The 23,324-nt window shown below is 35.9% G+C and overlaps 1 long non-coding RNA gene across 1 annotated transcript in view; it reads right to left on the reverse strand.

Annotated features, from left to right (window-relative positions):
• Positions 1 to 23,029, reverse strand: part of LOC109373974 (uncharacterized) — a 281,945-nt gene extending 258,916 nt beyond the window's left edge. Inside the window, exon 1 of the long non-coding RNA XR_002122327.1 lies at positions 22,856 to 23,029. This is a non-coding gene — a long non-coding RNA (uncharacterized LOC109373974). The remainder of the gene's footprint in view (positions 1 to 22,855) is intronic.
• Between the last annotated feature and the right edge of the window lie 295 nt (positions 23,030 to 23,324).

The following is a 23,324-nucleotide window of genomic DNA, read 5'->3' on the forward strand; positions in this document are numbered from 1 at the left end:
TCTAGCTTTCAAAGCAGTATGGAAAGGAAGACTTAAGACCTTAGGTACACTGTGCTCTTCACTTGCTCTTCTCCCCTCATTCTCTTTAGAATCTACCACGATGGCTGATGAAGACCAAACACATGTGAAAAAGAGCGGGATTCGAGAAGGAAGAGAAAGCAGTCCTTCCTAGTCAGTCATATAAAATATTGACCCAAAACTCAAAATTGCCTTATTTCAAGATCTAACCTGGAATGTAATCTACATAACATTCATATATTCAAGATAAATATTGATGAGATAACATGCCAGAAGTTTAATAAAAATTTCCCTAGAACTAAACTGATTCTTTTCAAAAAGGCATAAATACACTCAGTTTACTAATCTGTTATTCAGAATATCAAAGGGTGTAAGATAAGTACTATTAGATATCTTGAAAAAAGATATACACTTGGACCAAACATAGGTCCCCTCTAGCATAGGATTTTGCATTATGGAAATAATAATCACTGATGTATCCAAAGGTTTATATACATGGAAGTTCTTAAAAACCTTATTTGTAACAGCAAAAAGGAGGCAGCGATACAACATTATATTCATCAATGGGGTGTTGGTTAAATTAATTTGGTATGTTGGAAATGTAAACTGTAGGAAGTCAGTTAATAGCACAAGACAATATTCATAATAGTGAATGAAGTAAGCATATCCAAAGTAGTATGTGTACCAAGATCCCAATTTCATGGTAGATGTGAGCAAAATAAAAACGAAAGGATGTGCATCAAAATATTAACAGAAATGGGATTTTAGGATTCCATTATAGGATGGAATAGTGTCCCCTCAAAAATTTATGCCCACCTGGAACCACAGAATGTAACTTTATTTGGAAATAGAAACTTTGTACGTGTAATTAGTCAAGATGAGGTCATACTGGATTAGGGTGGGCTCAAAACACAAAGACTAATGTCCTTATAAGAAGAGAAGACACACAAAGACACATAGAGAAAAAGGCCATGTTAAGATAGAAGCAGAGATTAAAGTGATGCAGCTACAAACCAAGGAATACCAAGGTTTGCCAACAGCTACCAGGAGCTAGGAGGAAGCATGGAAGGGTTCTTCCCTAGTCTTCTAAGGAAGCATAGCCCTGATGACACCTTGATTTTGGACTGCTAGTCTCCAGAACTCTGATAGAATAAATTTTTGTTGTTTTAAGTCACCAAGTTTGAGGTCATTGATTTTATTATTTTTATTATTTTTATTTTATTTTTTTTATTTTTTTAGCTGAGCCATCCTGCCATCTGTTGGCAGCTCAGTGGCAACTCAGCTCAGGCTGGGCATCGAACCGCTGATGCTCAGAGCTTGCACTCTTGTGCAAGCTCTTAACCAACTGAGCCACTCAGCCGGCCCTGAGGTCATTTGTTATGGAGCCCTAGGAAACTAAAACAGTAGCTAACCTTGATTTTCCTCTTCATGTGTATGCTTTTTGCCCTATTTTATAAAATAAATATGTTACATTTATAATGAGAAAAATGTTATTAAAACACATGTGGCCTAATAATTAAATACTTAATAACTGATAATTATACTATTCTTAGAACCAAAAAGTTCTAATCCACATATTTTTAAGAGAAAAATAAAAATCTATGTTCAAACACACTCTAAAATACTAATGAGTATCTGAAGCACCAATACTTTTATTATTTATCTTCTACATTTATGAGATTTGGGGTTAAACAAGGAAAATCTCTCTCTTCTAAGAATGATCAAACATCACTAAGATTTATTAATAATAAAATCAAAGTAAACTGAGCAGCTTGGTGAAAGCAATAAAGAACTCTGGAATAGCAATCATGGTTGTTCATATAATATTGATTTGGTTTTAGTAAATATAGATATTTCTCAAGTGGGCATTGAGAGAATTAAATATGGAACAAATAGCACAAAATATACTTGGACACAAGACAGAAACAACCCAAAAAGTAAGAGCTTGGTATTGGAAGATTTAGAATTCATGTAGTACATCATCCAACAATTCAAGAATTCTTCACACAACATTCCTGACAGGTGATAATTTATTCAGCAGAATGAAATTTTCTAAGTACCCATTACTTGCCAAGGATGCATGATTATATCATCCAGTGACCACCTCCGTTAGAAGCTTACTTCTTCAGAAAGCATCTTATTCTATTCTTCCACAATTCTAGTTCTTAGAAAATTCTTATGCTTACATAAAATCTCTCTAGATTAAGTTATTTATATTCTCCTTCCACACTTTCCTTCTTTCTTTCATTCATCCTTCATAACCAACGTGTATCATAACTTGAAGTCATAGTTTTAAAGCATTTTAGGAAGGAAACCAAAAGATTACTAATTCCTCACAATGACAAAATTCCCTTTACAGCACTCTTTACCCAACTGTTATCCTTTCTGTTTTTGAGTACATCTATTTGAAAAACAGCAAGTCCCCTCATCTGTGGGTAGGGAAATTTACTTTAGGCATGTTTTATGTGGAGATGAACTCTGTCTTTCGGCAAATTTCACCCATTGGTTCTATTCCTTCCTTCCAAAGCAGAGTAAACTCTTCCATGTCAAGTTTACCCAGACATCTGAAAATCATCACCAGCTCTCCTTTATATTTCTATTTCATTAGGCAAAACACTCTGGGTACCTTTCCTGGTTTTGAGACCCTTTATTATTCACCCTCCTGGTCAGATTTTTATGAATATATCTCAATACTTGTGTTTATTTACAGTATAGAGCCTGGAACTCAATATATTACAGATGTGATACGTCCAATCAAAGTAGCAGCATTAATCTGGCTGCTGTAGAAAACAAAAAAAAACATATTAACCATAGTTGGAGTTGACTGGTTAGTGAAATGCTGGAGTATTTTTCACTAGGATCCCTTTTAATTCTTGGAATTTTCCCCCTTTCTATAAACAGGTACTTTTTGTTGTTGTCATTGTTGTTTTAAATCTCAATTAAAATGCAGAATTTTCTATTTATCCCTATTGAATGTCATTGTATTACTTCCTGCCTTTTCTGCTAGCTTATCAACATCTCTCTAAACATTACTTCTTCCGTACAAATAGTATCCTTTACAGACTTGCACCATTTACAAACGTAACAAGATCTTCCCTGACTTCTCTTAAGCAGAGGGCTTTACCTAAGTTCTAGAGTTCCATGGAAGTTCTTCAAGTATTAGTCATGATGATGATAATGATGATGATGATGATGATGATGATGATGATGATTATAGCAACTAATATTAAATATCTTTCTACCAAACAGTTGTTCTAAGCACTTTATATACATTATAACATCTAATACCAATAAAAATCCTATGAGATAATAACCATTGCTATCCTCATTTTGTAGATAAAAATACTGTTTTTATCTACAGAGCCAGAGCTGTTTATGAGCTGATGTGGCTAAATCAGTTGTTTACAGGCTATGCCCATTCTGACCGGTCAATGCCCAGCATTACCAGTTGTTAGATATTTTTAAAATTACTCTTGCATAGAGTCAGGATTTGAACCCCAGTGGCCTGATTCCAGAGTCTGTCTTCTTAACCAGGTTCCATCCTGGCTCTCCATGATGATAAATCCGAGGCCAAATAATTCAGTATCCCATGTTTGTTTCAACCAGAGATGCTATGCTTTTATCTCATTAGGTACTTTCTATATAAGTAATTGATGTGAAACTAAATTATTAAAAATATTTCCTACCAAAAAATTTAAAAACATTAAAGTATAAATGAAAATATATTCAATAACTAAACTTAAAGCACATAGCTTCTCCCATGCCACAAAATATTAATATTAAATATATCAGTTAAAATATATATCCCTTGAAATTATATGCAATATTGTGTGTATAAGTGAGAGATAACATTTTACCCCATGAGAATATGCATAGCTCATTAGATTCTTAAATGAGTTACAGATATGCAAAAAGTCGACATTGCAAGGGATCACCTCTGATAAACTGTATACCTACATTTGTCCATTTTTTTTCAAGAACATGAAACAAAAGGAAAATTCCTTATTGAAATCAGATGAATTGGGACTGTAATTCTCAAACTCAGAAATATGATTGCAAACAAATTTATGTTGCCTCTGAGCCTCAGTTTCATATCTGTGAAACAGGGGTGAAAATAGTACCTACCTCAGATTACTGGAGGAGCAAAATAAAATTATATATATATATATATGATATACCAGAATTGTCAAAGCTAAAGAGAGAACAAGACACATCTTCCTGGATGAATTGTACTCAAATTTGGGGAAATATTATTTATACATTGAAACAAATATTTTTATTAAATAGAATCTGCATGAATATTTAAGGCAGAATGGGGAATTCAGAAGTTCATTTATGAGGCAGACCACTCCTATCGGAATACCTCAGTAGAGACATTTGAGAAGTACTGGTGTGGGAATTCTCCTACTGAACTGTTTAATAAGACTCTCAAAAAAGCCTAACAAATAAACTGAGGAGAAAGAATGATAAATTTTACTGTAAACTTTTTATGGCATATACTGTCAGAAGACAGTTCTCCATAGGTTTCTCATATGCCTGTATGTCTTGGGAGGATAGGCGCTGACAAGCTTTTCTGAATTATCTTTTCAAGTATGTTTATTAAGCAATAGCCTTGGAAAAAATAGATAGGGTATGCTTGCTTGCTGTCGAGCATAATAATGTCCCCTGAAGGGCAAATTTTCTTCTAGGCTATATTATAAAATGTTGGGATTTTCAAAGCTTGGGGTTACTCTCCTGTAATGCACCCACTACGTGTACAGACATCACCTGGTCCTTGTCATGTTACCCTGTGGGAATTGGGGCCTAGAAAATCAGAATGAGAAAATGCTGACATTCTGGCTACTGCCATTGCTGTGAGTAATAAACTATCCATTTCCTCTGGTCCAGAAGTCTCATATCTTCTTCCAGGACCCATGACAATTGTGGAAAGTTAACTTATTAGCTTATAAGTAGGGTAAACTTTTAGACCATTCGAAGTAATGATATATACCATAAATAAGTTTGAAAAGTAAATGACAAACAAGAAAAAATATTTAACTCTGTAAAAGATAATGGGTTAATAGCCTAATTTTTTTTGTTGTTTGAAAAGATCTTTTGAAAAGGAATTAGAAAAAAATGCTCATCTTAAAAAAATTGGTTATTGGCAGGTGGCCCCTGGCAGACCTCAGAAGTGGCACCTTTCCCCCAAGCACCAAGGAACAACCCAGCAGGCTTCCAAAGCAGTGTCCCCTGTCCCCCCAACCACCACCGCCTGATGGGTGGCATCAGGGTGCCCCCAAACAGGGTCAAGGGGCCGGTTCCCACACACGAAAGCACTCACAACAGTAGAGGATGAGCCTCACAGACACCCAACACTAGAGACCTGCCTTGAACACAAGCACCCCAGCAGCAGTCACAGCCAGGCCTTGCAGACAGCCAAGACAAGGCCAGTGGCCAGCTCTGCCCAACTGTGTGCCGACAACAGTCATGGCCCACCACAGGAAGGTACACACAGCCCACGTAGGGGACAATCCTGGAGCAGCTGGCCCTGGTGATGAGGGATTGCACTACTGGACCCCACAGGACACCTTGTACATAAGGGCACTCTTTAAATACCATAGGATGTAGAAGATCTAATTAGTACATAGAGCACAGAGTCTTAGGCAAAATGAGCAGACAGAGGAATACGCTCTAAATTAAAGAACAAAACAAAACCCTAGAAAAAGCACCCAATGAAATGGAGATAAGCAGTCTACCAGATAGAGAGTTCAAAGTAATGGTCACAAGGGTGCTCACCAAATCCAGGAAAAGCATGGATGACCACAGTGCGAGTTTCAACAAAGAGACAGTAAATATATTTTTTAAATCATAAATAAAGAATACAATAAATGAAAAACACAAAGTAGGAATCATCAATAGATAAGATGATGCAGAAAAATATATTATCAACATGAGAGACAAAATAGTGGAAATCACCCAATCAGAAAAGAAAAAAGAAAAAGGAATGTAAAAAATGGGAGTTTAAGGGTCCTCTGGGACAATAATATGCATCCTAACATTCTCATTATACCGGGTCCCAGAAGGAGAAGAGAAAAAAGGGCAGAAAATCTCTTCAGAGAAATTGGTTGATAACTTCCCTAACATGGCAAAGTAAACATACATCCAAGTCCAGGAATCGCAGAGAGCCCCAGACAAGATAAGCCCAAAGAGACCCACACAAAGACATATCACAATTAAAATACAACAGTTAAAAACAAAAAATCTTAAAAGCAGAAAGGGAAAAACAACTAGTTACACACAAGAAAAACCCCCATAAAACAATCAGATGATTTTTCAGCAGATACTTTGCAGGCCAGAAGGGCATGGCATGATAGATTAAAAATGATGAAAAAGCTTTTGCACAGCAAATGAAACTATCAACAAAATGAAAAGGCAACATACATAATGGGAGAGAAAGATATTTGTAAATGACATATCTGATACGGGGTTAATATCCAAAATAATGGGTTGTCGGAAAAGTCATGATGCATTTTTGGAACAAAAAACAGAAAAAATATGTTATGACTTTTCCGACAACCCAATACATAAAGAACTCATACAACTCAACATCAAAAACTAAACAATCCAATTAAAAAATGGACAAGGACGTGAAGAGATATTTCTCCAAAGAGAACATACAGATAGCCAACAGACAAATGAAAACATACTCAACATCTCTAATCATCAGGGAAATACAAATCAAAACTACAATGAGGTATCACCTCACACCTGTCAAACTGGTTATTATAAAAAAAGACAACAAATAAGAAGTGTTGGCAAGGATATGGAGAAAAGGGAACCCTCATGCACTATTGGTGGGATTACAAATTGGTACAGCCACTATGGAAAACAGTATTGAGATTACTCAAAAACTTAAAAATAGAACTACCATATGACCTAGTAACTCAATTTCTGGCTATCAATCCAAAGAAAATAAAAATACTAGTTTACAGAGATATATACCACTATGTTCACTGCAGCACTATTTACAATAGCCAAGATATGGAAGCAAACTAAGTGCCCATCAATAAATGAATGGATAAAGGAGATACACACACACACACACACACACACACACACACACAAATACTACCTGGCTATAAAAAAGGATGGAATCTTGCCATTTGCAACAACATGGGTGGTTCTAGAGGATATTATATTAAGTGCAGTTAAGTCAAAAAAAGAAGGGCAAATACCATACAATTTCACTTTGTTTATGTAGAATCTAAACAAAACAAAACAAATAAATAAAACAGAAACAGACCTATAGATATAGAGAACAAACTGATGGTAGTCAGAGGGGAAGGGCATGAGGAAAAGGCCAAAAAAGGTGAAGGAGAATAGAGCTACAAACTTTCAGTTATAAAATAAGTCACCAGGATATACTGTACAGCAGAGAGAATATAGCCAATAAGAGAGTAACAACATTGTACAGTGTCAGACGGTTACTAGGCTTATCATGGCGATCACTTCAAGTATGTAAATGTTAAATAACTATGTTGTACACCTAAAATTAATATGATATTGTGTACTAAGTATATTTTAATAAAAAAATAAAGTGAAAAATGAAAAAAAAATTAAATGGGCTAAATGTATGAATATATAATGATCCCAAATATAAATATACACATAAAATGTGAAACATATACAAACCTTTCAAAAATCAAAGAAAAATATATTTATTCCCCAAAAAATTTAAACTGGGAAAAAATACTAAATACTAAATGAATTTAATATAGGTGTTTGGAAAATGTCCCCATCATTACCAGCTGGTGGGAATCTAAGTTCTGAAATATTTTTTTGGAGGAAAATTTGTAATATATCACAGTTTCTAAAAGAATGCATGCCCTTTGATACTATCATCCAAATTTAGAAATATAGCCTATAAAATAATTAAACAAGATTATATTTCATCATTTTCCATAATTATGTACAATAGGAAACAGCATCGATTTCCAATGAGACATTAATTTTTATTTTTGATTATGATATAGGAATACAGAATATTATAGTATGCTACTAAAATAATTTAAGTACACATTTACTAATACGAAAGGACAGGGCATTTATGATGCATTTTGAAGTGGAAAAGAAACATTACAGAAAAGCTGTCATAGTAGAATCCCACGATAGAGAAATGTTTATATGTATAATTTCTCATAAGGAATTTAAAAGCCTATAATCAAAACTGCTAACAGTAACTTTCTCTACAATATAGAATGCAAGGTAATTTTAATTCGATGTTTTTCTGTATCATGTTTTTGTGACTATTATTTATAAAGTTTTAAAATTATAAAATAAAAAAGAAAGGAAGTTACCTTCTCAAGACTGTTTTGTCTATATAGGCCCTTTGTGATCTCTATCTTTTTAGCATGTGGTCAAAATCCATCTATTAAAGATTCCTTAGTTCTCTGTACATAGTGGTTCATGTCACAAGGCTGACCAATCTGCAGTTCACCTTGTCCTACATTTTTAAACATACACAGATCTCTATTATTTTCTGCTCCTTGGAGACACACAGTGCAAATGTACACGCTCTGCTGCATATCGTCCTTCAAGTATTGAAAGACCTTCCCTATTCCTCTTACCTGTTTCCATCTTCTCTTCTCTGGTTTAAACCTATGGCTTTCTCAATCATTCCTTCCATGGCTTAATTCCTAGGCCCTTCTCCACTGACGTCACCTATTCTCACACATCCTAGAGCTCTGAGGTCATTGCCTTTTTAAAATTTCAGAGGAAACATTCCTTCATGACCAGTTTGACAGACAGAGTAAAAAGACCACAATTTCCATCACTTCCACATTTAATTTCTATTAATGCACCTCTTTTAGCATCTGTTGAATAGTAATATTACTCTACTGGCATATTGAACTTTTCACTTACTAAAACTTTGTCTTCATAAAAATACTGCCAAATTAGTTATCTACCATCTGGCATTTCCTAATTGATTTTGGATTTAAATATTTGTATGTGTGCGCTCATATTTAAGTAAATTTAGGAATTTACATTTCTCCCTATTACCTTTCACTTTACTAACATTGGTCTTTATCCTGATCAGAAAACAGTAATACAGCTTTTAAGCTTGACAAATCTAGATGAATTTTGTGTGCCTGAAGCTGTCTGTCTTTGTATATTTCTTATGCAGATATATTTTTACAAAATGCGGTCAAGTAGTGTGTTTTCCTTCAGAGAGTAAGTTGTCATCTTGAAAGGACGTCACTTAAGAGTGAAGGGCACCACTAAAAATTTAAAAGGGAGGAACAGGTCTTTTTAACATGAGCCTCAAGCCTAGAGGGTTCACAAACTCAGAGACAGGTAATATAAATGAGCAAAGCAGGTTCATGCTAGAGAGCACTCGATCATCCAGAGAGCGCAGCCTTTCCTGATTGCTGCCACAGTGGAATGTGGCTCATGTTCTGATTTGTCATGAGAATCCAGAAAGCTGGGTTTTTATGGGAAATCATCCGATTTCCAAATTGCTTCAACTATAAAAAGTTTAACGAACCTTGTCCTCCAAATTAAATACACCCACAAATACACCATGTGAATGGCCAATCTGTGACTCCTGAGTAGTTACAAACTAAGAGAAAGCAAGAGTCTTAGCATCCAACTCCCCACTACTGATGACATGCCAGTATCAGCAGTTTCATGGTTGTGCATTTATTGAAAGCTCACCAAGAATTCTGAATACTTTACTGAACACTGATTCAAAAAGCACTTATTGATCTCCTTCTATATGCTATAATGTTACCAATGAGAGGAAAAATCATCATCTTATTAGCATCTACGCAGAATCTAGAATAATTTCAACAAAGTCAAATTCAGACTTTCAAGTATGAGTTCCTCTAACTGCCTTAGATCAGGATTTATCATGGAAAATGGTTACTCAGTATCTCATAAACACCATAAGAAAAATTAAACTCACAATATGAATCTTCCATAATCTGGAGACATTTCAGTGCTTTAGAGTTTTTAACAAGACTTCCTGGGAACCTCACCTTTGTTAAATATAACTAGTTATACACTTGACACAATGTCAAAATTCCATGAACAAAAAACATTCCCTCCTTTGACCTATAGCAACTATACAATTTTATTCCAAGCTTAATAGCTGATTCTCACAAGACCTCTGCCATACCAAATACAATCCATGACAACTGATTCCTGCTAACAGCAGTCACTGCAGACACATAATTCTTTTTGGCTACATGTCTGAAAAAAGCAAGAATAAATAATATACTTGATCTTATCATGTATAGAGATAGCCTTTTATTAAATCCAAATCTGAAATTACTAGGAAAATGTTCACTTTGTAAATTTACAGATGACTTTAGAAAATGCAGAACATTGCTGTGGATCCAGACCCCCATTGATCAGCTTCCTCCAAAGAAACTTCAGCACTGGAAATAAGCACCTTTAACTGAATATGTTGGCTCATGTGATAATAAATAGGAACTAGGAAGCAATTATGTGGGTAAGAGTGTGCGTGTGTGCACGCATGCTATAAACTTTGATAAGTATGCAACCCAGCTGTGAGACTAATTAGCCGTAGTATCTTAGCAAGTACTAAAACAATGGTGCCCATACTCTTTTTCAACATAGTACTGAATGTCATGGCTAGAGCAATCAAGAAGATAAAGAAATAAAAGGCACCCAGGTTGGAAATGAAGAAGTAAAATCCTTTTTAGATGATATAATCTTATATGTAGAAAAATCCTAAAGATCCAACCAAAATACTGTTGGAAATAATTCACAAATTCAGTATAGTTGCAGGATATAAAAATCAACATACAGAAATCAGTTATGTTTCTATACACTAACAATGAAATACCTGAAAAAGAAAATAAAAAATAATGCTCTTCACAATAGCATCAAGAACAATAAAATACTTCGGAATACATTTATCCAAGGAATGGAAAGATCTATACAATGAAAACAACAAGACTTCGATGAAAAAAAAAAATTGAATACACTAACAAGTGGAAAGATATCTCACGTTGGAAGAACTTGGACTTCCATTATTCACATATAAAAAGGAATTACAATTGATCTTTAAACAACATGGGTTTGAACTGCTCAGGTTCACAGACTTTTCTTATACACAGATTTTTTTTTATATAAAGATTTTTTTTCAATAAGTACAGTAAATGTATTTTCTCTTATGATTTTCTCAATATTTTATTTTCCTTAGTTTATTTTATTGTACAAATACAGTATATAATACATATAACAAAATATGTGTTAATTAACTATGTTATTGGTAAGGCTTTCAATAACAGTAGGCTATTAGTAGTTAAGTTTTGGGGAGAGTCAAAAGTTATACACAGATTTTGAACTGTGTAGGGGCTTTGCACCCTTAACTACCACGTTGTTCAAGGGTCAACTACAAATTCAGTGTTAGCAAAATATTCCTTCTCTAGTGCTCTAAGTTTCATTCAAATACATATTGCCTTGCAGTATTATTTAAATATCTCATTTGTATATTTCACCAACAAAACTGTAACCTTTATTATGATATTGTCTTTTTTTTTTCCCTTTATCACATCTGAAAGCACCTGTTCTTTTCACTTGTAAGTTATGGCCGATTGGTTAATACTTTCTCTCCTCCTCTGGAGCATACAACTAGATTATATTTTCTGTCTTACCTTGAAATTATATATGATCATGTCTGAATTCTGAATAGAATGTGGACAGAAGTGAGGTAGGCATTTTTAAGGCAGGCCCATAAAACCCTCACACACAACTTTCCACTCTTTCCCCCATACTCCAGCTAAACAGAGAAAACTTGAAGGTCTGGAGGAGAACTGAGTCACAAAATGGAAGAAACTTGTGCCTGTGTGTTGTTGCCCATGGAAAGCTACCCTGATTGCTACCTAATAAGGAGCAACCATGTTGAGCTGCAGAGTAAAAAATAAGCTCTTTACCATATAACCCCTGAAATGCTGAGTTTTTAAAATACGAGCATTTAGGTGCCTATATGCACCATTTGTCTCAATTGTAAGTGTGTGTGTTATTTATATATTTACTTATTTCCCTAAATAGTCCAGAAGCTCCTGAGAGGCTGGAACTATGCTCAGTTTTGCTTACCAGCAAGTATCCTGCAGTGTCTGGGATGGAGCGGGTTCTCAGTAAATCCTGTTGAATGTATGAATACAGGAAACCATGCACCACAGGTGTAAGTTAATAAATGTTTATTGAATTGAAACACAAAAACTGAGAAAGAAATCCAAAAGTAAATTTTAAAAACTACATTTTATTTCTTATCTTGTCTTTCCTCTTCTGATCCAAAACATTTTAAAATACTTGGAAGCAGATCTTGGTGGGTTTTCTAAGTGTTTGAATTAATTCAACCCTATCATGGCTACCTAACAAAGGCCTATGGTGTTTTGTTCTCACACCATATCTATGTAAGTTTTTCTTCCTATACTGAAGACGATTATATTGCTATATGACGTATACTAGCAGTCAACCAATATTGCTCCTGTATTGGCACCATTTGACTGCTATGCTAGTTTTGTCTAATTTGCCCTGATTTTCCAATAACTTTGTTTCAGCCAGACAGTTCCAGATGCCTGCCTAAGAGAACTTGCTTCATTATATGAGCCCCTATGTAGATCAGATAAGATCGACAACCCCAGCACAAAATGTGGAAAAGTAATTCCTCTTTGTCTTCTCTGATTATACAGTCAAATCAACACCAAAAGGCATCTTTACATGTTACCATGCTTACTGTCAGTCAATGCCAAAATAGACAATCTTAACAGGGTTAGGGGAAGCACTATAGTGCTTAAAGTATGTGTGCTGCCAAGACAACAGGGTGTATTGCATCTGTTGCCTGGGATACACATCTACAACATCCAACAAATAAGCTATATGGTTTAGTGTTTGAGAAAAGCCAGGGACATGCATATCAAGCAAAAAGTTGAAGAGGATCTGCCTTAGAAAACATGCACAATCCAAAGAGTCAAAAAAGGAATAGAGGCGAAGGCACTAGCTAAATATCAGGTCTATACCTCAAATTTTCATAAGGAGAATTCCATAAGGATCTCGACAGCACTTGTTCAGGGGGACTGCAATGAACTGAAGAAACAGTTTGACCACAGATAATAATTCTTCATCAACCTGTAAAGGTCATGTAACCATACATATTAACAATTTTCAGTTTTTTCCAAGATTAATTTCTCTAGGATATTGTGTTTTGTGCATGATATGGCCCTCTTTCCACAAATTCTTATCAAAAAGTGAAGTTTGTTTCACTTCCCCTTCAATTTGGGCTGGCCTCTGACTGTTCTGACCAATGGTGTACAGTGGAAGGGATGCTATTCCAGCCCCAGATCTAAACTTTAAAAAGACTGGCAGCTGCCACTTTGGTCTCTTGGAGACTAAAGCCTCCATGTAGAAAGTTTGACAACCCCGCTGGAGAGACAACATGAAGTCCCTCAACTTCATGGAGAAACAAAGGACCCCAGCTGAGCCTGGCATGCAACCTGTCACCATCAAAACACCAGGCTTGTGAGTGAAGCCATCTTGTTTCCTTCCAACTGGCCAAGATACCAGCTGGATATTACCAAGGGACACAGGGCAGCACCATATAAAGAGAAGACTTAGCCAGCCACACATAATTGTTAAATAGAACGGTACTAAGTTTGGGGGAATTTTTTTTTAATATGGAAATACAATAGATAACTGAAATACGTGAACATGAAACACAAAAGTGTGGTGGTATGGCTTTACATGAGTTTAGGATCTATATGTTGATGATCAAACAACAAAATGAACTCACTAAAGAATAGGGGAAGAATCTTGGTAGACAGTTACCTGTTGCAGGGGGAAGTCACCTCAGAGCTCGCCTATGAGAATTATAGTTCCTCTAACGCTCTGCTCAGTCACCATTCCTTAGCTTCTGCTGCTGGCTGGCCTAGGGGATTTCCCTCCAAAAGCCATAAAATTAAATTAGAATTCACTGCTTAAGCATAATGACTTCCCACTGTTTATGTGGGTTATCATTTACAACCAACTGGCATTTAATCAAACCACTACTTTTATTCCAGGACCAGAAGCCAAACATTGTGGTTTTTCTCTACCTCCCTGTTGAGTCAAGCAGCTTCATCCAAGCTGTGAAGGGATATCAAATTGTTTATGAAAAATCAGCATGCAGTATTGTTTCAAGCATATTTATGATTTCACACCAACTTAGGAAGGATTTCGTTCATTTTATTGATTGGCACCTAATTTTACATTTACATATGTAATAATGTCAAAATCTCCTAAAGAAAAAAAATTAAGAAGGAAAGGAACATAATCACATTCTGATACAAATTTACCTATGAGGTCTCCAAATTCTGACTCTGCCCTGAACTGAAAGTATAAAGAATATGCACACGATTGCCAAGCCCAAGTGAACAATATCTTCCCTCACTTGAAGCTTCCCATATCCACAAATTTAACTTCTGCCATTCCCTTGGTCTAGAATTCCCTCCCACTCTCCCTCCTTCTTTCTGCCTCTCGAAATCAAGATTCAGCTAAATACCACTTCTTTAATGGTTACCCATGGGTTTGTCTGCTCTAAATGCTTCCCTCTCATTCTGAGAAATATTGATCTTTCCATGAAACCCTGCCCCCCCTACCCACGCTGACCCCAAATATCCACCTGGCTATAGGAAAACAAATAAACAAACAAAGTCCTTGTTTTAAACTAACCAGGGTTGGTTTCTATCATCACGTGCAACCAGATTATTCCTGATTTCTTCCTTTTGAAGCCCTGCCTGTCTCATTAAATTACAAATTTTCACCTCTGAATACTTATAGTGTCTATTCCAGTATCAAAGTTCTTATTTCAAATTAACTTGTACTAAATTAGATGTTCCCTGTGGCAGGTACGTGATATGAATACATGTCTCCCTAAAATGGAATACAGTGTCTTCCTTGCACATAGTAGGTATTTATTTAGCAAATGGTGTTAAATGATGTAGCATCTGTCAGAATATTAAAATAAATGGAACTGCAGAGGACCTTCTCTTTCCTTTGATCACTGTATGACAGTGGAAATGCAAATTTGGTGATGTACAGGTTGGTTCCTATGAAAATCATGTATGTAATCCCTCTCCTGCCAGAGCCCCTTGATGGCACTAATACTGGGGAAAGGGGCAAATTCCTGCCTTTTAAATAACTGTTTAGTTAATATTAGGTTTGTGGTGTCTGTGTAATTGGAGCCACAGCATAACAAATTTCATCTGATAAGCTGTATTATGACAAGGCCTATTAATTAATTTATTTAAAATAATTCATTGGCTTCAAATTTTCCTAAGATCTCATAAAACAAAACTTTTGAAAATATATAAATCTTTATGGTGTTTCTGGTAAACCACTAATCTAACAAAACAGGTACAATCAATCGGGTATTTATATATGGGCAATCTCTGTTCAGAGTAGCATACATTTCATTTTATATGTGCTGGTAGCTGTCATGGTGGTGCCACAGCTGTTAGAAATTACAGGTTTTCAGTAGCAAGCGTCAGCCATCACGGTAATTATTATTATCTTATCAAATCCAATCGCAGGGAGCATTTTAGGCTGACAAAAGACTTCTAGGTCTTTGTTTATTCACTGCACCATATATTCTGTCCTCCATGCTGGCTGAGTTAAAGTTCTCTTACTCCTGATTTAAAACCTATTATTAGAGAAAGCAAAGGTTCCCATCTTTAACACAGAGTAATACCGGTGCTTCACTGGAGAGAACACTAGTCTAGGAATATAAATAAAAGAAAGCACAACCTGAGAAGGCTTATTCAGAGGGCTTTTGACAACATTCCCAAATAGGAACTGGAGATTACCATGCAATGTCAAGGAATAAGAAGTAAGGTAATGGGCAACTGCCCAGCTAAAAGAATTTACAGCCTCAGACACAAGACCAGCAGCTCAAGGGGGTCAAGCTTTCTATCTAAGCAGCAGGCACAGCAAAAGATGGCTGCTGTGAGAAGTCCCTCATGGAACAAAGGGACCTTTTTCCACCTTCAAACTCCAGTGAGCATTCAGAAAAAAGAGTTGGCAAAAGCAGAGAACTCAGTCATCTACTGCCTAGAAGAAGTGAGACAGAGGGCAAAACCACTTAAGGCAGAAAACAGCTGGGGGCCAAGGACCAGTTAGCTGGGGGCTGGCCACTGAAGTCTAGAATCTCTAACAGTCTAGAGTTGCGGCCACTATCACCAGCAAACATTTTAAACTATGTATAGTATTACACATTAATATTACACATATTTTTAGTGCCCAATTATACCAAAGAAAGGGTAGGGGGATGACGGAGGTTACACTTCTCTGGGCAGTATTAAAAAAAAAAAAAGAGATGTTATACCACTGCTTATTGGGTAAAACAAAAACAAACACAAAACAAACAAACAAAAAAGAGTTGTAAAGGCCTTTGCCAAGAAACTTTAAATATTTTTATTAACAACGTGAAGTCTCTCCAGAGCTGATGCTGCAGGATAAGAATGACATCATCTCTAAGAGGTTGTAGAGTAGCCTGCTTTTATAATATCAAGTTGGATGCCATCATTTGGCTCGTAAAATCCTAAGCTCACGCAACAAGGCAAGTTATAGACCTGACGTGATGTTTTGAAATGCGAATTACCTTTTCCGCATGCTTTTCCATATAAATTAGGTATTTTCTTTTTCTAGTAGAACTCAGAGTTTTAGTATTAAACTTAATGAATGTTTAAAAAATGAGATTTTGTGTACTTAACGGAGAACTGGAAAATAAACAATCCATTCATACACTGAAATGCCATAGTACATTTGCCAAAGCTTAAATGTCATTAGCCTCATTAAAATTTAATATACATCATTACATTTCAGGCTTATATTTGCTATTATTGTTTGTTCCTTTTAAGAGCTTCCCACTTATAATACTTCCACACTCTGAAGAGAAAGTTTTATTTGAGGCTCAGTTGCTACATGAATTTAAAGTTGGGCCTTAGAAATCACACACTTGCCCTGAAGTTGGAAAAAATGGTTCTCAGAAAAATCACAGTTTAATTCCATTAGTCCTGAGAAAACAGAAAATAAAAAGAGTCCAATTTGGGTCACTGGTCTATCTTTTCAGTGCCAAATTGAAGGGCTATTTGATAAAGTTATACTAGAACATTTAACCCAGTCAAATTTTCTCCTTTTATTTTCACAGTCCAGCAACCTCACCATTAATTTCCTCTGCAAATTAACCTGCTGACATTTCTCCAAATGATCTTATTCTAAAATTAGCAGTTACTCTCCTTTGGTTTTTAATTTAAAACTCTCTTAAAAGGTTTTGAAAAGTAAAATTCACATATCACAAAAGTAGACATCAATAGCCTTGTACTGGTTCAGAAAACATTTTAGCAAATACGAAATGCACCAAAATTTCTAAAAATCATCTAGAAAGAAAGGAATGGGGGAGACACCTACACTTTTAAAAGTAAAAACTGAAATATAAAAATGATTCAAAGAAAAAATAGTATAAGCTCTAAAGACACTGCAGTCAGCAATGAGAAGTTAAGCTGTACATTACTCAATTTAGATAAATAAAGATGCAGCAAATATCCAAAGTGCCTCAAGATATAAAATGGTTATTGTTGGCAGTTTGATGAGATTCAAACTCTGTGAAGAGGAATCAAAAAAGCAATTTGTTATAGCTAGGTAACTCTGAAATAAGAACTCAAATTTGCCTAGAGCACTAGGAACAAAAATCTGATTCTTTCCCTTTTTCTGCAGTCAGAGGATAAGCACTAGCATCATTTCTTCAAGCATCCCTATATATAGTTAACACACACAGACATTCTTGCACAAAAGGTGACAAGCCCACATCATAGCTACCTAAGGGTCACCTAGTCATAACTATATAGAAACAAGAGTTGAAAATACTACCATGTAAGAGAGATTAAGGATAGAAATACCTTTGAGGCAACATAAGAAGGTAACACTAAAATTATGTAGGTTTTCTTCCCCCAATTTTTCTTCTTAAGAAAAGTATTTGAGAGAGGAGATTTTATTTGGGGGACAGTTGGGAAAATCTGGACTACACTGAATATTAAATGACATTATGGAAGTATTATTAATTTCCTTAGGTATGATGGAATGCTATAATATAATTATGTACAAGAATGTCCTTATACTTAGAAAATATATGCTGACATAATCAGGGATAAGTCCTAGGAAGACAATAAGAGGCAGCAAGAAAAAAATAAATAAAGCAAATATAGCAAAATGTTAACTTTTCAGATTTGACCATTTTGAAAATAAAAATGTCAAGAAATATTGTATAAATAGAAAAATGTGATAAACTTTGTAGATCTGAATTCTTATGATGAAATTTCTAAATATAAGTTAGCTTATTATTTCTGTTTAAAGAGCATATGCGGTAACAGCAGAAAGCATGATTTCTGGCATTTATCTTTCAAATGACCACTTTAGCTTTCAATATGATATGTACCTTTCAATCTACCACTTTAGACTTTTGGTGGTATGAGTAATGAGAGCTGACTAGGAATAGCTCTGAACTCCTGAAGTGGAATTGCAAAACTAATTTGTTATATCAAGGTAAATCTAAGATTATCAGAGACAGACAGGTGCTGAAGGGCTGAGAGGCTCAGGGGATGAGTATTGTATTCTGAATTGAAGGACCAGTAATTGAACTCTTAGTAAAACTCTGAATGAGTAATGGTATAGTATGTCTTTTACTGAACAGAATGGGGTATAAAGGGTGCAAGTCAGAAGGATAAGCACTAGCTCTTTAAAATATTGTTTTGTTGTTTCTTTAGCCACAATATATACGTATTGCTCATTTATGAATACTAATTTCATATGCACATGAAAGTCAATGTCTCAAAATTTAAGCTTTAATTTCACCAAACATTAGGAACACTAGCTTAAAACATGAGCAAAAAAAATCTATAAATGCTCTAAGGGTAGATTATAAAATGACAGGTGTGCTCTACATTGTACATCTAGAGTAGATATGTGAATGGAGTGGGTATTTCATTTTATTCATTCATCCTTTCACTCAACAAAAGTTTGAGTTTTAGGCACATTTTGTGCACACATTTCTATACCTCTTCTCTCTTCTCTCCCTAGACCTTGTTTATACAGGCCTCCACCATCTTATATTTCCTTACTTGTAGATAGGACACTCTGTTGATAATACTAGGAAAACCTCCTCTCAATCAACTTCTGGCTGTAAGATGTTGGAATTTCTCAGAACCACCTAGGAAATTCTCCAGGGCTAATGAGCAAGGGTGAAATGTCACAAGACACCAAAAGCTTATATAAAGATAAGGTTATTCTATGAGTCCTCCTAGGACAAACATATGAACTGGGAAACTGGAGACAGAGGTCTCAATTTCAGGCTTACTCCCTAGGTTAGTTTTTTCTGTATGCCCACAAGGAAAGGAAGGTTTTTTATGATATAATTGCCAGGGGTTGTTGATTGGAGGAGAGACTGTGAGAGATTTCACAATGTGGGAAGTCAGCATGACTTATGAAACCTTGTAAAACTGTCTTGCTTTGAGAGGGCTTAAATACAATGCTGCCTGCATCCACGATGCAGTGATATCCCAAGGTGAATAATTTTCTAAGATTTTTCAGACCGCTTAGGTCTCTATATTCTCTACATTATTCCAGGATCTCGAGGAAGCCATATTTGCTGAGGACAGAGGGGAATCAGGTAGCATTTGACTTCAGAAGGAAAGGTAAATACCTGATCTTATGTGTAATTCTCCATTACTGACAATCCCCAGTAGAGCATGCCTCCTGTGGGGAGGCTTAAGATGCCCCACAACATGGTGGCTGGAGTCTAAGCATGAGGACCCTGAAGGAGCCCGGTAGAAGCTGTATCACAGTTTATGACCCAGCTTCAGAAGTTACACAGTAACTTCCACCGTAGTCGCAAGCGTCCTTAGATTCAAAGACGAAACAGAAATGCTGTTTCTTAATAGGGAGAGTATTTAAATCACTTTGTAAGAAGAGTATGTATGCTAGAAGATATTGTGGCCATGTTGAGAAAAATGCAACCTGCCACACCCTCACAACAGGATTTTCAGAGGTAGATCAGTGTGCCAGCTTAGCTGCTTTCCACTTGATATCATCCCTGCTCCACCTCTTCTGCATTGCAGAAGAACAGCTTGAGACTACAGTTATCAGAATCCCTTTCCCCATAGCTTCTGGCTTAGATTCTCCCATGAGATGTACTTGCAGGAGGCTTGGGAAGAACAGAAACAGGAAGGATTATCTATAATAGCAGCGGCGGCAGGCCACAGCTGAGATCATCAGCGGCAACTTCCCTGGGCTTTTGAAAGTTTTCCTGAGAAACAGCCACTGCAGCCCCTGGGATCAGCAGTGGGGGCCCTTGACCCATGGGGAATGGTCATTATTATTCTTTCTGATGACATTTATAATCATATTAATTTTTCTTAAAGAACTCAGGTCTTGAATAAGATTACTTAAATGTGTAGACTAATTTAGGAATGATTTAAGTATTTGAAATATTGAAGCTTTTCATCAAAGAATGTTTTTTTTTTTGCTTCCTTAGCAAAGTTTTACAATCATTTTTACATAAATCCTGGCCATTTTGTTAAGTTTAGTCTTAAATATTGTGGTGGCTGTTGTTGATGTTGTTATTGTGAATGGCTTAGTTTTTCCCATTATATTTTTAATTGGTTATGATTCTTGCATGTAAATTGTTAGAGATTAAATTCAGCAAGAGGAGAAAGAGAAATCCAGAGATATCTGTCATTTTATTTCCCATGTTCCCTCACCCCTACATGTGCACACACCCCTCCCAACAGAAACTACAATACACCTTATTCTTCAACCTTGGAGAATCATGTCTTCCAGAAATATATTAAACAAAAAATAAATACCAAAAGAAAAGTAATGTAATTATTTTCTAAGTATGGAGGTAATGTTTGAGTTACTAGTAAATAGTATGATTATTGTATAAAAGAAAGTCCAAGAAAAGATTAAGTACTGAGCAAAACATTAGTAGCATTTTCACACTTGAACTTAATTCATCTCAAAACCATTTCCTGAATTTATCAAACATTATCAAAAGCCCTCTATTAACTCATCCTGACCCCACAACTTAACCTTTTGTTATACAATGAACATCTCTTGGAATTGATGCCTCACTCTAGAAGCCTTTTACCTTTTAAACATGACTGGCCTTTTTTATAAACTAATCCCATGTTTGCCATAGATTTATGCCTTCACCAGTGAAGCTTTTAACAATGCAGATAACAAAACTCCACAACAAGATCTCTGGGGTTGTCACATCTTTAATGATAATCGAAATATATAGCCAGAGCTGAAAACCCTCTGCTCTCAATCTTCTGAGAAGTTATAAATGACCCCTCAATCGCAATAATATTCATGACTTGTTAATAATAATAGTCAACACTGATAAAGTACTTGCTAAGATCCTGGCATTGTTTTAAGTATATAACATATTTTATTATAATTATATAAAAATAACCCAACCAGTTAAAAAATATTATTATGTGATTTCATTGATGGAATTCCCCCCAGAAATTCGGTGTGAAAGCATCTCTTCCCAAAACTATAAAACCATTCTTGAAGGAATATTCTTGATCTTTACTTAAATAGATTGTGAAATGAAAAACATGATTCCTTTTTTAAATATTAAATATCATCCACTGGACATTTGGATGAATTAACTAAATTGATCCCCAAGTCACTAATAACAGACTTTATTTCTCAAGGGCCTCTAAAATTAAAGAACTCAAATGCCTGTGACTTTCCCTAACCAAACAGAATTTCCCAAAGTGTTATTCTGGGGAGCATTATAATCATGAGCTTTTAATAGGTGAAAACAGGACTTCTTTCTTAAAGGAATGTGGGAAATGAGAAGTTATTATAAGTGAAATTAAATAGGATTCCTTATAATAGCCTTTAAAGTGACCATGTGTTTCATGAGTTTCTAATAGAGATACATGCATTTCCAAATGTATTTAAGCATGTAACTCATATTGAGGAAAAATCACTGAAGACCAGGGTTTTAAAAGACATAAAATTGAAAATACCGCAATAAGAAACAAGAATGACCATGATAAAGTGATTTATCCCTGGACAGTAATTTAACTTTGTAAAGTCTTCATTATCAGTGAAAAGTTCAAAGCTCCAATGTTACTAATTTTCCTCACTCAGTTTCTTCACAAAAGCACAGCCTAAGACAAAGATCTTCATATAAATAGTTCATTCTGGGAACTATGCCTAGGAATTGAAAGTGGGAAGGCTTGAAAGCAGAAAAGAGGGGCACCAACCCAAAGATGGTATTCAACTGGTAAAAGCCATGAGCAATTGGGGTTTAACTGCCAGTCCCAAGGGACCTGCCTTTGCTTCAATTAATGGACTGTGACAAGGAGAACTTGATTATATCTGGAATCTGTGAGGAGTAAATATATTCCATTGCAGTGGCTGACATCAGCCTTCTGTTTGCCAGCTCTTGATTATTATTATTATTGTTGGGTCACACAGGTCAAGCACAAACCAAGTCCGCTGCCCCTGTATTTCATCCCTAGGAACAGTGCTCTATGAGTCACTGACACAGGTTCCCGAAGGCCAAGACATCCTGCTTCCCGCTGACTTCACTGCCGATATCATCACCTTGCTGCCATCAGGTAAATTCTTCCATTTGACCCTCTGCTATTTTAGAATCCTATCTATCCAACTACCACTGAAGAGCCTAGTTAAATGGCAACATCTCTTACTGTCGAACCAGCATTAATTTTAGGGGGTGACAACACCCAATGAGCTTTACAAAAATGCAAGTACTCACCAGTGTCTTAATTTATTGATGCCTCAATGAAGGACGTTTCCTCCTGGCCCCTCTGAGAAGCCTCGTCAGTGAGTGGGTACTCTCTTCTCACATTGTAAACCCAGACTAATGGCTTCCCTCCCCGCAAGCTTTCAGATCCCTTTCTTAAGACTCCGCCAAGCAGTTCTAGCATCTCTAACTAATTAACTACGCGTCAATGTGTCCAAGCTTGAAGGAGTCATCCTAGCAGCACATTAGGGCCAACTCCAAGTGTTCTTGCCAGAAAATGAAACCATGAGTCACAGGAGAGTGATGCCAACACATTCCTTCCTACCCAGCCTTATATCCTCCCCTTTCTGGTCCAATTCCCTCAAGATCCTCTCCCACATGTGTTCCCCCAGTTCCAGCTGGTACACATTAGCCAGACCTTACAGACCTTTGGGTGAGTATATTATTTCCTCCTGGGCTGTGCTATTATCTGATCCCAATG

The sequence above is a fragment of the Hipposideros armiger genome, unplaced genomic scaffold, assembly GCF_001890085.2.
Source record: "Hipposideros armiger isolate ML-2016 unplaced genomic scaffold, ASM189008v1 scaffold_765, whole genome shotgun sequence".
Lineage (NCBI taxonomy): Eukaryota > Metazoa > Chordata > Mammalia > Chiroptera > Hipposideridae > Hipposideros > Hipposideros armiger.